General features: G+C 35.9%; 2 long non-coding RNA genes across 2 annotated transcripts; one reads left to right on the top strand and one right to left on the bottom strand.

Annotated features, from left to right (window-relative positions):
• The first annotated feature begins 5,420 nt into the window (after positions 1 to 5,420).
• On the top strand, positions 5,421 to 8,763 carry LOC118749961. Its single transcript, XR_004994323.1, has 2 exons — positions 5,421 to 5,511; positions 6,344 to 8,763. It is a non-coding gene; the product is annotated as an uncharacterized LOC118749961 (long non-coding RNA).
• A 2,820-nt stretch (positions 8,764 to 11,583) lies between these two features.
• On the bottom strand, positions 11,584 to 17,218 carry LOC118749960. The gene is made up of 2 exons (XR_004994322.1): positions 16,846 to 17,218; positions 11,584 to 12,412 (listed from the first exon to the last, which is right to left on the bottom strand). It is a non-coding gene; the product is annotated as an uncharacterized LOC118749960 (long non-coding RNA).
• Between the last annotated feature and the right edge of the window lie 1,042 nt (positions 17,219 to 18,260).

Below are 18,260 nucleotides of genomic sequence, written 5' to 3'. Positions count from 1 at the left end.
TGCCCGAAAAAAGAAATTTCCTCTCACTCGAATATGGGAAGTCCGAGCATTGCCGATATCGAGTTCTCATAAATGAGAAAAACGATGCAAGTAAAAGCGCACAGTCAACGACGTAGCGTATGGGAATCGCGTTTTAACGAAAACTCACCACCGCATGGCGGTGACGATGCGTTGCTTCTCTCTCTCTTTATCAACAGTAAATTTGATATGCTGCTACGTACGTCAACCTACGTTTACGCTACGTCGTTGACTAACTGAGCTTTAATCCATTCGCGATCACTCGCAACAGCTTATCGCGAAAAATTTTCAACGACGTTGTAAGGGAGATAAGTTTCGCATTTTTTTTGGTTACCCTGCAAGAACACTACTAGTTAAATCACTGAAAGTTTCACAGATATATTAGTTAGTTCCTTTATAGAAATATTAGTTAGCCTCCAAACACGAGTTTCTTAGAAGTCTTAGATTGATTTCAGGTATAACTCAGTTAGGCCTACCAAAAATAATTTTTTGACTTCTGGTATATGTTTGTTAGGCCTACCAGAAATATTAAATAGACTTCAGGTATATGTCTGCTAGGCCTGCCAGAAGTCTTATGCCGAATTTCCACTAGGCATTGAAATGACAAAAAATTTAAGCGATTTAAAAAAATGTCATGTGGAAATGAACTTAATGACTGTGTTTTTAATGTAAAACATGATTATTTTTTAATGCCCGACTTTGTCATTTGTCATTTTTGCCATTTAATGCCTAGTGGAAATCCAGCATTAGCTATACTTCTGGTACATGTCTGTTAGGCCTACCAGAAGTCTTAGATATACTTCTGGTATATATTTGTTAGGCCTACCAAAAATATAGTTTCACTTCTGGTATATCGCACACCGTCTTCAAAAGAGTCACAACTCATAATAATACGTTTGTCAGAAAATGCGAAAAACTATTTCTTAGCACATGATAATCATATAGGCAAGGGCGACTTTACCTTAGGTTTTTTTTTTTTAACAAATTATAACAAAAATTTGCTCCAGCTTTTGCCGAAAGGTAAATAAAAGCTCTGTGTACATTTTTAGCGCATAATCTCAAAAATGCCAAATTTTGAGATGTGACTCTTTTGAAGACGGTGTGCGATATGTCTGTTAGGCCTACCAGAAGTCTTCGTTAGACTTGTGGTACATGTCTGTTAGAAGTCTTAAGGTGTTCTTACACGATATGTTTTTGCATGTGTACATGCCACTTTTTACATATGGAAATGCCAACATATCGTGTAAAGGCAAATAAGATTTGTTTCTGTACAAAGCATATGCCCGTACATACGAAATAGAAATGTTCCAATTTTCATCTGACACACAGATAGAATTATCTAAGTTTAGTTTATTTCGTTTTCAAAGATCGTATTTTTAAATAGTTAAATAAAGACTGTGAATTTGACAGACATACGCAATTATATTTGTATTGAAAAAGTCACATTTACAGATGCAAATACATATCGTGTAAGAACACCTTTAAAATTTATGGCCTTATTCATAAAAAATAAAATAGCTTTAAAAAAGGTTTACAAACCGAAAAATTTATGAAAACGTCATTTTATAAAGCTCTTAAAACCTACTTTATTTTTTATGAATAAGGCCATTAATTTTTAACTATAAAAATGCAAACGATATAAAAATAAACTCATTTGGCCTTATTCATAAAAAATAAAGTAGGTTTCAAGAGCTTTATAAATTGACGTTTTCATACATTTTTCAATTTATAAACCTTTTATAAGACTACTTTATTTTTTTTTATGAATAAGGCCCATTGTCTTCAAAAATAAAATAATTAGATCAAAAGAAAAACATTTTTAAGAATAATAATAACACAGGCCAGCAAAAATGGGAAAACAATTTGTTGTGGCAAATTTAAAAGCCTTTTTTTCATAAACTTTCTTGTGCTGATTACGAATCCGTAAGTATAAAGTTTCCATCAGCTCCAGATTTTGAGAAAAACGCGGTCAAAGTGTAAAAAATCTCCTTTCTGGCAATATTTGAGAAGCAGATAGAAGGTGATAGAACCTTCAACTTAGGCTTCAATTAAAGCTAAAGCTCTCGACTACTATCCTTGAAAATACCATCCCTGCACCTTGACCCGATGGTCACTAACACTGGCTACACACGACGAACATCTGCGCGCACATGTGCGCCAACATGCTCGCTGTCGTTTGCCATAGACGGTGATCGGCTCATATGTGATTTTGTCATGGTAGCGTAAAGATGATTAGTAAAGACGCGGATGATGCAATTGCAATGCTTTTAACTTAGCTTTTTTATGTATGTGTTACTTAAATTTATTTATATTTTACTTGTATGTATGGCCGCTGTGGTGTAGTGGTAAGCAGTGTGCGCTTTCACTCATCAACACCTGGGTTCAAGCTCTGGTCAAAGCAACATCGCAAAAAATATGGAAAAAGGTTTTTTCTTAACAGCGGTCGTCCTTCGGCAGGCAATGGCAAATCTCCGAGTGTATTTCTGCCAGCTTCTCATAAAAATACAATCGCCGTTCGGAGTCGGAAACTGTCGGAAAACTGTAGGTCCCTCCGCTTTGTGTGACAACATCAAGGCGCACGCCACAAGTCGGAGGAGAGGCTCGGCCAAACACTAACATATGTGTAACGCCAATCTATTATTATTGTTATGTACATATGTACATATACTTCTAGTAATTTAGCCTCATTTATCAAAAATTCAATTAACGAACATGGCTTGGATGCATTTATCCGCCGATGTGCACACTTCAAGCATCAACACAAAATGAGGTTGTTGTTTGTGTTTCCAATGCGATGCTCGCAAACCACGCTACAAACGACGAGCATGCACCGCAGGCCAAGCATCTGCGCGCACATGTTCGTCGTGTGTAGCCACTGTTAGGCACGGTGCACATTAGAGCGATACGATATGCGATGCGATATGCGATACGATATGGATGCGACATCGACATGCTGAGTACGTGGTAATTCGTAGGAAGCGATGAAAACTGTGCACACTTGCACGACACGGATACGGCAAACTGACCATATAGGTGTTTAGATTTTGGGCACCAAGCTCGGACCTGCAAAAATGAGGATCGCAGCGGTTGCTGCTTTAAATGCGGGGAGAAAGGCCACAATGTTAAACAGTGTAGCAAGGAAGCCGCTTGCGTGCTCTACTAGTGGTCAAGCCAATGAAGCCCATATTGCAGGTGGTAAGCAGTGCCCATTCTATCAGCGTGCATTAAAGGCTAAAGTATGAAGCTTCTACAATAAAATCTTAACCACTGTTCAGCTGCTCAGGAGCTACTCTGTCAAACCATTATAGAGGAAGACATTGACATCGCCATTTCAAACGAGCCATATAAGACAGCAAGCAAGGGTACGTGGATATCAGGTAAAAAAGGAAAAACTGCTATATGGGTCAATGGGGAGCAGTGTCTTACTGAGAAACCTTATAGTCAGTAGTATTTTGTCAGAGGTAAGATCGGCAGGATATATATCTATAGCTGTTATGCACCACCGAGCCTGAGTTATCAAGAATTTGAATCTTTTCTAGATAGACTAATTCAAAACGCCATGTTATATTCTCCAAAGCTTGTAGCGGGTGACTTTAATGCATGGGCCGTTGAATGGGGAAGCGCCCTAATGCCCTATTAAAGGCATTTGCACCACTCGACTTGTTACTGAATACAACAAAACACTTTTGAGAAAAATGGCAGGGGCTCCGTCGTTGACATTGCATTTTGCACCCAATTACTGGCCAGAAAAACCACTGGGAAGATTAGTGACATTTATACTCAGAGTGATCATTTAGCGATTTTAATTGAAATCTGTGATGTAAGAAACCCTTCTAGCAGATGTTTCAAACAGTATGGTAAAGGATGGTACAAAGAATCGTTCGACCCAAATATGTTTAAACTAGTAGAAGCTAGCTAGTAGAACTAGCAGAAGAGCTTTCAAAAGCTGTTATCAGGGCATGCGATGCGTCAATGAGCAAAAAGGGCCACAAAATTACAGGAAAGCGGGTTTACTGGTGGACACCGGAAATAGCTGAACTTCGATCTGAATGCAATAAAGCCAGAAGAAAATGTCAGCGAATAAGAACGGACGCCCAAAGAGACCATTTTAAATCTTTACGGAAACGGTTAAAGGTTGCAATTAAAAATAGCAAGAAAGCGTGTTTTAAAGACTTGTGTAACGAAATTGATGAATACCCGTAGGGCGGTGCCTACAAAGTCGTCATGAAAAAATTCAACAGTAGCCAAATGCAGACACCTACTTGCCCGATACTTCTTAAAAAAATAGTAGAAACACTGTTCCCGAAAGCGGAAACTAGCCCAGGGCCTGCACCAAGTGAAACACATACAAATGTTTACTATCCGCCACTTGAGCCTGATGAAATCAAATGCGCGGCCAAACGGCTAAAGAATAATAAATCTCCAGGTCCTGATGGTATTTCCAACATTGCTATTAAAACTGCAGTTGACGACTCTCCGTCAGCGTTTTTAAAAGTGTTCGACTCCTGTCTTCGTAGCGGAGTATTCCCGAATAAATGGAAGAAGCAAAGATTAGTCTTACTTCCAAAGCCCAACAAACCACAAGGTGAACCTAGTTCTTCTAGACCCCTATGTATGATTGATTCCTTAGGTAAGTTACCCGAACGCATCGTTTGCAATCGCTTGTGGCAGCATATCGATAACAAAGAATGTCTGTCAGACCCTCAATTCGGGTTTCGGAAGGGTAGGTCAACTGTCGATGCTATACGCAGCGTTACCGACATCGCTGAAGAAGCTATTAAGGGTAAGCGTCGGAAAAATGGGTCCAAGGAATACTGTGCTATAGTCACCCTAGATGTAAAAAATGCTTTTAACTCGTTGAGCTGGTCGCACATTATAAATGCGTTAAAAATTATTCATACACCACAGTATTTAATTAATATAACAGTTATCTATCTAATAGAGTTTTGTCCTACAACACGGAAAGAGGCAAAGTAAGCTATAGAGTCTCCAGAGGAGTTCTCCAAGGTTCTGGCCTTGGCCCACTTTTGTGGATCATAGCCTACGATGGCGTATTGCGTCTACCCATTCCAAAAGGAGTTAAAATAATTGGTTATGCCGATGACATCGCTTTGGTGGTTGTGGCTAAAGACATAAATAGGGTGCAAATGGCCACAACAAATGCTTCGAGGGAGCTGAACTTAGCAATCGAGAAAACAGAAGGTGTACTCATAACAAGTAGGAAGAAAAAAGAGACCGCAACCTTGAATATAAACGGGTATGTCTTTGATACATTACCAGCAGTGAGGTACCTAGGTGTAATGATTGATGCAAGGTTATATTACAAAAGTTGCGTTCCAGATGCTTCACGATATTCACGAAATTCACGATTTGCAGGAACAGCTGTTTTCCCCATTAATAAACCTTATGGGAGGTGGTGACCTGGAACGACTTCCTGTAAAAACCTGCAAATCGTGAAGCATCTGGAACGCAACTAAAGTTCACATTAAAATGGTAAGTACAAAAACGGCAAAAGTTCAAAGCGCGTTAGCTAGACTGATGGAAAATGTAGGCGGTCCAAGTCAAAACCGCAGAAAACTGCTAACAAAAGTTACTGAATCAGTTATAATGTACGCGGCCCCCGTCTGGGGTCATGCACTGCAGCAAAAGTCCTATGCTAAGCTTGTAAACTCTGTTTTCCGTCTTAGTGCCCTTCGCGTTTGCAGCGCTTTCCGGACAGTTTCACATGATGCAGCCTGCGTCATAGCTGGTATTATGCCTGCCGATTTGTTGGCTAACGAAATCCAGCGTACCTATATAACGGCTCAAAACCCGCGATCGCGGCCGAACGCCAAATAAGCCTATCACTATGGCAGCAACGCTGGGCCTCCTCTTCCTCTGGGCGCTGGACTTTCCGACTCATTCCGAGCATCGAAGCTTGGCTATACAGATCGCATGGCGAAGTTGATTTTTATATGACTAAGCAATTAGTGGTCATGGCTGCTTTCGACAGTACCTGCACTATTATGGTCACGATGACTCGACGGCATGTAATATATGTGAAAATGTCCCGGAAACCGCTAAACATGTACTTTTCGAGTGCCCTTCGTTTTCATTAGAAAGAGAGAGATTAAATACTTTGACTCAAGAGGCCCTGAGTACGGAAAATATCATTGAACATATGTTGAATGATAAAAAAGTATGGGGCACATTAAAGAATATAAGCAGAGAAATAATGACAAAGCTAAGGATCAGAGAGCAACGCCGCCGCTTAGAAAGAGGAAACAGTTGAAGTTACTTGTGTACAAAATTTCTTCTTTTATCTTATTTTTGCATTTCTTTGCAGGTAAACCCTGTGAACACCAAAACGCTCCTGAACCCCTAATCACATTAGTGGATGGGGGATTATGGAAAGGGCGGTATGACGTGGGGCATGTTTATGCCACGGCCTCACCCCGATATAATACGCGAGTGGTTCCGGGGAGGTGGGTTTTGGAGAGTTTCGCACGGGCCACTTGATGGATAGTTTCCCTATCCCAACGTCCGTTAAAAAAAAAACACTTGCACGACAGCGATACCGCTGCGATATAATATTGCATACGTATCGCATGTGCAACACGGTTTGTTGAACGAGGTGAAATTAGTATGGCGCAGAATTTTTTTCGGCATAAGCATGGCCGTTTCACAAGAGGAAGCATCTTCCTCAATTTTTTTAGTCGAATTAATAAAAAAACCGATGGTTAATGGAGCTATACAGAAAAAGAGTACTGTAGAACAGACATGACTAGTTTGGCATGGAGAAATATAGCGTCTGGGGTCAAGGACACAGGTAAGTACACAATAGAATATTTTTGTCATGGTTTATTTGCCTTTGTTTTCACATCTTTAAAAATAAATTAAAAGAAACCAATCATTTTATTTATTCATTTATTTGTTTAATTATCTACCGGACACTCCTCACAGACAAACAGGAAAAAAATTAACACGTTATACAAAAATAGTCATAATATTTATACATACAGGATAACAACAACATATGTGTAAATTATTTGAAAATAAAATAATCATTGATATTAATTTTAAAACGTTCTCTACATGAGTAAAGGTCGACATAATTACAAACAGAGTCACATAGGCAAATGGATCTGTGAATGGGCTCATTGTTAGCAAATTCCGTTTTTCGCGTTGGTTTACGTATTTTTCTCCTAGAAGCCTCTCCGGCGCATAAAAAGGCAGAAGCGAAAGTAGTTCTGGGGAATCGATTTTGTTATCGCATATATCCTTGATGAAAAGAATACTACAAATTTTTCTCTTATTAGCAAGGTATTGTAAATTCAGTATTCTGCATCTCAGCTCGTAAGATGGCATAGATTCGTAAGAAAACATTCGTCGAAGGGCAAATTTTTTAATTTAATTAATTTAATTTAATTTATTTAATATTAGATTGAAAACATTAGTGCATTAAGATGTAATCTTTACTTGCACAATGATACAAACAAATTGCAAAAAAATAAAATAAAAAGTACAGATAATAATTAATATTACAATATAGATTAAGGTAATGTATACGTTGAATTACAAATCATATATTCTAAAATAAAACAAAACAAAGTTGCCTATGTGCAACACGTTCTTCCAGGACAGTGGAAGGGAGTTCCAGAGCCTTACCGCATTAATAAAAACAGTCTTGAAGTGCATAAATAGTTAAATCTCGGAAGAATAGGACCTGACGAACGTGTACTCTTGGAGAACTTAAGATTATTGTACAGATATTCCGTGCTCTTCGTGATAAATAATTTGAACATAAAAATGCAATTACGCGCGTTCAGAACATTTTGTAAATCACAGGTTAGTATAGAATCACGTATAGATGAGAGATGATCGTATTTCTTTAAACCAAATACATACCTTGTGGCAGAGTTAATGGCGATATTCAATTTTTGGAGTGAATGAGAGTCTAATTTGCCGTAGACGATTTCAAAGTACGTGATATAAGGAACAATTAAACTTGTAATTAACTTTTTCTTAGTGGCTACCGGTACATAAGGTGAATTACTCTAAGACATCGTAGAGTAAAAAAATATTTTACTCACAACTTCATCAACATGATCATCACACGCAAGTCTAGAGTTAATAACGAAACCCAAACTCCTGGCTTTGTCAACTAATTTAAGCTGGCTGGGACCAATAAATAAGGTGGGAATATCCGATGCCAAAAATTTATCTTTGGCGACAGGTATTACACAAGATTTTTGAGCATTGAGGCAAAGTAAATTCCCCTAGACCATGCTAATATTGAGCTTAAGTCCTCGTTAAGTTGTAGACAAATATCCTGAATCGATCCCATTTTATTAGAAACATACAGCTGCACATCATCGGCATAGGCGTGTAAGCGCGCATGAGCGCAGGTGCTGAAAATGTCATTTATGAAGATGCTAAACAAAAGTAGGCCCAGTATGGATCCCTGAGGGACACCAGAGTATATATGCACGAGGTTAGAACAATTATTGCCGATTTTCACCTTTTGAAACCTGTCGCTCAAATAGGTCTCTTTGAGTTTTACTGCAGTTTTGCTGAAGCTGAAATACTTAGCTAGTTTTTCACACAATAAATTGTGGTTTACAGAATCAAAAGCCTTAGAAAAATGAAGCAGACAAAGTAGTGTTAAATGGCCTTGATCGAATGGCTGACGTATATCGTCTAAGACTTTAACAACAGCGGTAGAACAGGAGTGACCAGCTCTGAAACCACTCTGCAGAGGGTTTAGGAGTTTATCTTTATGAATGAAATCAGATATTTGCTGCGCTAAAAGCATCTCGAACACCCTTAGAAAGTCCTGTTAATATACTTATGGGCCTGAATTCACAAATCAGAGAGCCACCAGGTTTTTTGGCTATTGGTGTGACATTTGCTACTTTCCACTTGGATGGAAGTGGTTAAACAGTGATTGAGTATGTGTGTAAAGCAAGCGAGAATGTAAGGCAAAATTAATTTGGCAAACTTGATCGGAAGCTCATCATTCCCCACAGCATTAGATTTAATACTGCATACGCATCTAGCCACTTCCTCCTCGCAAACGGAACTAAATTGAAATCTCGAGAGACTGTGTTGGTCAGATGACGAAGAAGTGGTCTTTGTTACAGACGTGTAATAAGTCAAGCAACTACTTGAAGAAAAAAAATGATTGAGTTCATTGGGATCAAGTGAGCAGGGTATTTCTGAGTTTGACCGCACGCCCAACCTTTTCAAATTTGTTTTTGATTTGGAATAGCAAAAAAGATTTGGTGTTTGTTTTAATGTTAACGATTAACTATTTGTTTCAAATATTCAAATAATTACACTGTACGGCAAAATCAACTTTTTTTCTTGGTATTGGACCAAACCAATTTGTTTAAGAGATTGAGTCATAGGTAAACTATTGATTTCTCCGTTTTTCGAATTTAGCCTCCGAAATCGTATGGGCCTTCGAAGTTCGAAATAGGACCTTTGGTAAAAAATTTAATATTTAATTGTTGCATGTAAATAACTAAAACCCTAAAAATATAGACGTAGTCTATAACTTTTTTTGAGCAAACTTATATTACAGGTCCTATAAGGGGTCTAAGTTCAGATCTTCGAAAAACTAAATTCCTTATATTTCAAACAATTTCGAACTGATTTTTTTAAAAATTTATATCGTTATATATGTGATGCCGGTCTCTAAAAAACGAATAAATTTTTCAAACGTGCCGCCCTTATATATAGCTGATAAGTGTCTAAAACTTGTGTCTAAAGTGACTAATCTTGGGTTCATCATTAATACTAGTTTAACATGTGACGATCATGTGAGCTCGATAGTTAGCAAAGTATACAACATCCTAAGAAATTTACGAATTTCTGCAAATTATACGCCGGTCCAGGTTAGGAGAAAGCTTGCGATGCAATTAATAATGCCAATCATATGCTACCCTGAGCTTGTTTACAGTAAATTGAGTTCTCTATCTGCTCCTAAAATTGATGTAGCATTCAACCATGTTACACGATTTGTGTTCGGGTTAGCTAAATTTGACCATATCTCTGGTTGGAGATCACGTTTATTAGGCTGTGAAATATCTGATTATCTGAAAGCCAGAAACTGCATCTTTCTCTATCGACTTATTGTGCACAAGGAGCCTGGTTATCTATATGACAAGCTCATTTTCCCTAAATCAGCTCGAATTAATGATTTGATAGTACCAAATTATAATTATCTAACCTCCGCACGGCTATTCTTTGTCAACGCTATTCGAACATGGAACTCTATTCCAATGGCAACTCGCAGTAGTCTCAATAAAAGCAACTTTAAGGATGTTCTATATGCGTACTTTCGTTAAAATAATTTATGTTGTATAATTATGAGTTTCGCTGAGTATAAAGTCTCAAGTTAATATGTGTAACCACTGTATTGCTTCAATTGTCTGTACTTTTTATTATGAGTTTTAGTTTTACTTTGTTATAAGTTTTAGTTTAAGTAACCATTATTACCTTGTCATATCTTTCTGGTTTTACCTTTTGTTTGTTGTACTATAAAAGATCTCAGATCTTATTGTACTAATGACTTAGCAAATAAATGAAATGAAATGCACATTTGTATACTTCGTATATAAAAATTTTAGAAAAAACATTTAAATGAAAAAATACCTTTTTTATATAAAAAAATAACATTTTAAACCAAAAAAATACTAACCGATTTTTAAATGGTATCGTTGTAAAGATGACTAAATCCCCTTTCTTCTGATATGCATATTTATATACTTCGTACATAAAAATTTGAGAAAAAAACATTTAAAGGAAAAAATACCTTTTTTTTATAAATATTTTAAACAAAAAAATTACTAACCGATTTTTAAAAAATTGGTATCATTGTAAAGGCAATTAAACTCCTTTCTTCTGATATGCATATTTGTATAGCTACAGCAATGTCTTCGTCGGATGAACTCATGGTATTAACTGAAAGGCGAAAGGCGTTTGTGTAGCTATCACACCGCAAATGGCATCGCGAGTCGCTTCGCATGTCGCATCGCGTATCGCATCACTCTAATGTGCACTGCGCGCATTTCATATCGCATCGCGTATTGTATCGCGTATCGTATCGCATATCGCATCGCATATCGTTTCGCTCTAATGTGCCCCTTGCCTTATAGTCGTTTATTGAACAGTGAAAACTGATTTTTGGCTCTGGCTTTTGGCTATCGCTATTAAACCTTCAATTAAGGCTTAAATGAGGCTTGAACTTTCGACTACAACCGCTGAAAATACCGTTTCGGCACCGTGACCCTAAGGTCACTTATAGGCATAGTCATAGTTTGGCTTTAATTGAAGCGTAAGTGAAAGGTTCTATCACCTTCTATCTGCTACTCAAATATTGCTAAAAACGAGATTTTTTTAACTTTGACAACGTTTTTCTCAAAATCTGGAGCTGATGAAAACTTTACACTTACGGATTCGTAATCAGCACATGAAAGTATATGAAAAACAGCTTTAACATTTGACGCATCAAAATCAGTGTTGTCATGTGTAATATTTCATTATTGGGTTTAAAAATGAAAATATTAAAGCTACATATTATTATTATACTTATTTTAGTTTATTTTGACTTAATCGGATTTTTTGCTTAAGCCGATTATGGGCTAGGTCAATTGACTTTTTAATATTTTTTTCCAATGCTAGTCGTCCTTCGGTTTTGAATACATCTGGAAACAATTTCAACAAAAGAGTCAAACGATTGTTTAAATTTAGTGAAGTTAAAATTTCCTCCACCAGATTTAACGCGCGTAATGATTTTTTCTCCTACCGCCCGTCCCAATTATAGAGTTGCAGAAATTCATCGGTGAATAATTTCCGGATAACGTCATTCACGCTTCCCGCTGCCCCCTTTATTTTATAAATGAAGCTTATCTGATTTGGATAAAAATATCGAAAAAATTGTTGTATTAACTTTCACACTGATACTTTCGTCTATATATGTATATGTATATCGTCGTTTAAAGTACAAAACCGCTTATCAAGATAATCAAAAACCGCGTATGTGAGGTTGCCCAAATTTTATAGTAGAGAGTAAAAACAGTCGTATGTCAAAATGGTTCTCTGTTTTATAAAGTAATCGCATTTCAGACTAGTATATTTCAGGACGAACGGTTTTGTACTTTAAACGACGATATGTGTGTATGCATACAGTGAATTACCATTGCCTGTTTGTACTCGGGATTCTTGAGTTTTGCCTCCACCTGGATTGAGCAGTCTACACTGGAGAGAGGGAGTGTGCTGGAAATCTCTTGAATGGTTTCATCCTCGGTTTCTCCGGTCATATGGCAAAGGGAATTTTGAACCTTTTTAAGCATAACCTGCACTCCCTTATCATTTGGTTCTAGGCCAACATGTCGCTGCGTTCTACAACCTATTACACAAATAAAAAGTTATACTCGTATACATATGTACCAGGGTTGTTGCGAATATTATTCCGAAATAAAAGTTCTTTCCGGATAATAAACAAACCGCTTATCCAAATCAAACAAGTTTGGTATCAAATGAAAGAGGATTTAAATAGCTTTAAAACTGAAATGTCTAAACGAAGAAAGCCACATATTGAAAAATATTTCAATAAAAAATGTTAATTACCATAAAACAAATCTTGTGTCAGGTATATGCATTTCTTTAGTATTAAATTATAAAAAAAAATATAAATAGAGGTCGTTAGCTATTTCCGTTTAAAAGCTATTTCAGTCCTCTTTCATATGATACCAAATTTGTTTAATTTGGACAGGCGGTTTGTTTATTATGCGGAAAGGACTTTTATTTCGGAAAAATATTCGCAACAACCCTGATATGTACCTAAGTATATTTAGGTAACATACAGTTGCTCACAGTCAAAATGGGACCGGTGTCTTTTTACTGTACATATTCACATCGATTTTAATGCAATATCTTTTTTGTTATTTTTCTAACTACTTTAAACTTACACTTTATTATATTGACATTTAATGCGTGTATACCCAAAAAAGATATTACATGAAAATCAATGTGAATATAGTAAAAAGGTAACTTGACTGAATAATTGTATGTATTAATATATTAGCAATATGCTCAAATCAGCAGAATCGAAAGCAAAAGTTTTCTTATCTCTTAAATATATCTGTAAGGATGTATGTAAGTGTTTTCATATAATATACATTTTGTTTTATTATTTTATTGATTTTACCACTACTTTTCTGTGCATAGTATGCTCTTTTGGATGTGGTGGGGCCTTCCGAGCTGTTATATGCACTGGATGTTTCCCATCGTTTTTGTGAAATGCGCTTGCCTATGAGGAAATTAATTAAATTTAAGTAATAATAATACTGAATTCTTCCTTTACCTTGATTTGGAGTCGATTTCATAGAAGGCTCAAAAATATCTCGTTGTGGTTCCAATATTGAATTATATAAGTGTACTCTTTAAACGTACTTTTTAATAATAAGAAAAAAAACTAACGAAATGTGTTGCTAATAAAAGCTAGTTTAAAAAATTATTGAAGAGGTGATGTAAAAGGGGTATGAGAATGAATTTATTTTATAAAACTAGTAAGAGACCAGTTGAGCACGAATTTTGAAAGTGCAGAAAAAGTAGCAATTTTGAAGAATATTGATTTTCCTTTTCTAGTTAATAAATGTTACATAATACTTGTTTTATTATTAAAAATTAACGGGAACTCTTAGACACTTGCACCTTGCTCCTTATTATAAAAAAATTTAATGGTCTATTAAACGGCATATCCCAATTTTTACTAAAAACCAAAAAAAAATTAATTTTGGTGAAAATTTTGTATGACATTTCAAATTTTTGTGTGACTTTTTTCATTTTGGGAGAACCAAACAATTGCTTTCAACTGGTTTTTATTATGTTACATTTATTAACTGGAAAGTAGAATACATTTTCTTCAAAATTGCTACTTCACTTTGCACTGAAAATTTTAAAATATAAATTCACAAATCATGCTCAACTGAACACTTGCAAATTTTATAAGCTTTGATTAAAAAAAAAATATTAACCAAATGAGTGAAAAATTAAGGCTCCAGTGAATTATGAAAACTAAATGCCAGTTTTGAAACTCAGCGTGCCCCTTCCCTTTTCTTTTGGGAATTTTACTCAAAGTATGTATATTAATTTTTCTATCAGTATTAGCAATGATTCGTGATTTATAGATTGTACAAAGATTATCGATTAAATAGCAACCCTTAAGAGAGGTGCGAAACAAACTGGCGAAGGTTTTCATTATATATTATAACGGACATTTTTATTATTCTCTGTTCAAAAAATTACCTCTGAAAAATACAGAGCCGATTTAAAGGACAGGTTAAACAAAATGCGTCCTTTATTTTGAAAAAAATTATAAAGGACAGAGGGTTAAAATAAAGGACTGTCCTTTAAAATAAAGGACGGATGGTCACCGTAGTCATACCATTTATTTCCATTTATTTTGACCCGCTTTTGTACACGAGTTTGTAGTTTATTCATACTCGAAATCAAACAATTATTAATATGTTCGAGCATACCATCAGGACTGAGACTATTCAGGTCAGCGAAGGTGCATTGTCTCAAAAGATTTATGAGGTTGTCTGGGCTGTACCCATCCCACGAAGTTATTTCAGACAGTTTACTGTAAGGGCCTTGTTATTTTATATCGCATTTGAACATTATAGTTTCATGATCCGATATTCTATGTTCCTCCGCTTTTTCACATGAAACTTCCTTAGCGTTCGAGTACAATAAGTCGATCAGTGTTTCGGAATATTCAGTAACCCTAGTATTAAAGTTAATTAACTGGTTCATTGCCTGATGGGCGAATATTTCTACTTTTTTTCTATTCGATCCTAAAAGCGTTTTTGCTGACAGAGGTATATTGGTAACACCTATTTTGGTTAACGTATGCAGTAAATCACTAAGAGAGTTATGCATTATATTGTTTCTTATGGCCCAAGCCTTTAACTCCCTACATTTATCTGTATCCCTGGGGCAGGAATTACTTATTTTTTTATGACATTTGAACTATCACTACACATATCTTCTTCATAAGATGAACTACTGGGAACTTGTGCAGGATTAGCTGTAAGATTATACAACGAAGAGGTACTACACATTCCTTCTTCGCGATTGGAATCATCTGCAATTTCAGCAGGAGCACTGGGCGGAGTACTATTCTTTGCATTTTCGCAATTGGAATAATGGGCGACAACGGAATCACTAAATTGAGCACTATACGAAGAACTATTGGACTTTTCTCCACAATTATTGGTCACTTGAGTATTAGCACTAAATGGAACAATGCATTCCATATTAAAGCGCTTATCATTTTCCAAAAACTTTCTTTTTTCTAAGCTCATATAATTCTGGAAACTTTTTTTGTTAATTTTTTCTTTTATTTGTTTAATTTATGATTTGTGAAATTTTATTTTGACATTTGCAACTTGGAATACCACCTGCTACATATGTATATAAATACAACATTCGTCGTTGTTGTTGTTGTAGCAGCATACAAATTCCCCAAAGACTTTTTGGGGAGTGTTGCTGGAGTGACAGTCCTTGGCCAGATATAAATCTGGGTCGTTCCGGTTACGTAGACCCGACTGTCGTGGGAACATTCGTCGTCTCCTTCCCTCTTGCACAGATTTAGGAGAGTAAACGTTCAAAAGATGATACGTATTAATGTGTGTAAAAAAGAGAAAAATCGCACTAATTTTAGTAAGGGTCAAGTAAGTTTACATGTGTTGGTTTCAATATCAAACTTTTTGAATGTGTTGGAGTTTCTGGTAGTCCCGTCTTGCAGGGTATGCATTTTGTTATGCATACAGCATACATACATATGGTCTATGTTTTTGCAAAACCGCCCATCGACCAGTTGCAAAACCGCCTAAATCGCGGTTAAAAAAAAAATCGTTATTAAAACAACAGATTTGTAAAATAATAGCTAGAGAAAATATCGAATATCAAGGCAATGCCTTCAAAGAAAACCAGTTTTTTCGCTCTCCTGTAAAATTTGAGTGTCGAAAGATAGGCGGTTTTGTAATTGGTCGATGGGCGGGTTTGCAAAAACATTGACGATATGTACATTGTATATGTAAGTAATGCAAGCAAATGCTTTTCGTTGCAAGGAATGTAGGAATATGCACAAATATATGAATTATGGGGGTAATATATGTATATGTATGTACATATAAATTACATACAATGCATACGCGTAGTTAAAGTATATTCCAAGCGTACACTTTTCAGTATAATGGTGTATCTGCATGTTATTTTAATATAGTGATTGCGTTTAATTATTATATGTATCTAATAAATGGATCTTAATGGGTATAATACTGACTATTGAGAAAAGTGCGCGTCTGGTGAAGACTGAGAGTAAAGAAAAGCAGAAAAAACAATATAAATATTTTATTTATTTTAAATATTTTGATTCGCCATTATAAGGATATTAAAAAGAAACCAAAAATATACAAACGTTAATAGAATAAGAATATGTATGTATGTATGTATTACTTAGAAGAAAACTCAATAAAAGCAAGGTCTGTATTTCATATCCATGTACACACATGTATACATCGTCACCTGAAATGCAAAAAGACGTAACAAGCATCGTCGCTGAAATTCAAAGAGTCGTAACTAATAAAAAATTCAAGTTCAGTTTTTGATTGATATGATGGATTCCATCGAATTACAACTCCCACATCATTTATTGAAAAAAATAAAAAAATTTAGTCACGACGTTTCCATTTCAGTTACCATGTTGTTACGTCTTTTTGCATTGCAGGTGACGATATGTGTGTATCTATATGCGTGTACTTATATACATACATGAGTGCAAGTTGAATAAAAGCCCGTTAATTAATTTTTATGGCCTTTGTTCATTGAGTGCTACTTCAGAACTAACTTTGACGAAGTAAATTTGCCTTGCAGCTAGAGTTATTATTTGGTCACACGGATTGGCCGCGTGACAGCAGTAAGTTGTAGAAGACGCGATGTCAGCAGAATTCGCGCAGTTATTGCTCCCACGGTTGGACGTCTGTTTGCCAGTGCACTTTGTGCTTATGTTCGTTACCGACGGATGTGGTGTTTAGTTACTTTTCATACGCGTGTAAAAATTAGCAGATCAGGCCATATATGTAATACTCCTATATTGGCAGAAAGAGCTAGTACCGTCCGAAAACACTACAGTACAGATATATCAATAAACACGTACGAAAGAAAAGGAACACATACGTTTATAAATAAACATGTACACAACACATATACAAAAACGGCACTCAAGTACACAATAGATTGACAAAAACGGTACTAGACTGTGTCGCTTTGATTTCGGAATGCTTACACATTGAGAAGTTAGCTTACTGCCAATATAGAAGTATTACATATATGGATCAGGCATTTAATTTGTGTGAAGTCAATTCTTCCACCTTCAATTTCGAGCGTCCTCGTTCGATGGAATTGGCTGAAGTTTGTGTGGTAAGTCTTCTATCCCTATGGTAAGTGATGACGCACTTTTATCTCTAGGTTGTGGAATTGGTGGTTAGTGGAGAAATTGATTTTGTTTTCTATGTTCAATGTGTCGATGTAGTTACTGTCGTTCAGGCGTAGCTGTTTTAACATTTCCAACGAAAGAACTTCTTCCATCACTCCAGAGCTTGCCATAGGTTGGAGAATCGCTGGCAAGGGGTGTAGACTAACTATTTCCTCTGTTACAATTACTTTGTTGTTTACTTGGATAGTGGCGTTGTGATGCCGAATTATGAAGGTGCCCTTTAATGGTATCAGGTCGCAATGCACAAGTATGTTTCCTTCATACTGGTTAAGTAATAATATTCCAGGGGATATTTCCTATATCGTGGGAACGTGTTGATTGTTTATTACGCTGCAGTTTGCGACGCCACTGCTCAACAAATCCGGGATGCATGAAGTGTTGCTTATATTTATAATATTAGTGTTAGAACATATTACTAAATTATTATAGGATTTACAACTATTTAAAATTCCAAATATTTCATTTTCATTACATTTCAAAATGGATTCAAATGGTATTTTGTTAATTTTTCCCTTATTTTTACCGCTCGTATTATTAAATTTCTACAATTACTTTTTTGTGGTTGGCAAATTTACAATGTTATTTCCATTAGTGGCGATGCGGACTTCTACAAATTCCAAAGCCTCGTCAATATTTATATAGGTTGTTATTAAATAAGAAAAGTCGACATATTAATATTGCATTGGCTTTA

This window comes from Rhagoletis pomonella, unplaced genomic scaffold (assembly GCF_013731165.1).
Source record: "Rhagoletis pomonella isolate Grant_MI unplaced genomic scaffold, Rhpom_1.0 Rhpom_scaffold_00096, whole genome shotgun sequence".
Lineage (NCBI taxonomy): Eukaryota > Metazoa > Arthropoda > Insecta > Diptera > Tephritidae > Rhagoletis > Rhagoletis pomonella.
Note: the sequence above shows the minus strand (reverse complement) of the source record. Positions and strands in the feature narration are given on the sequence as shown.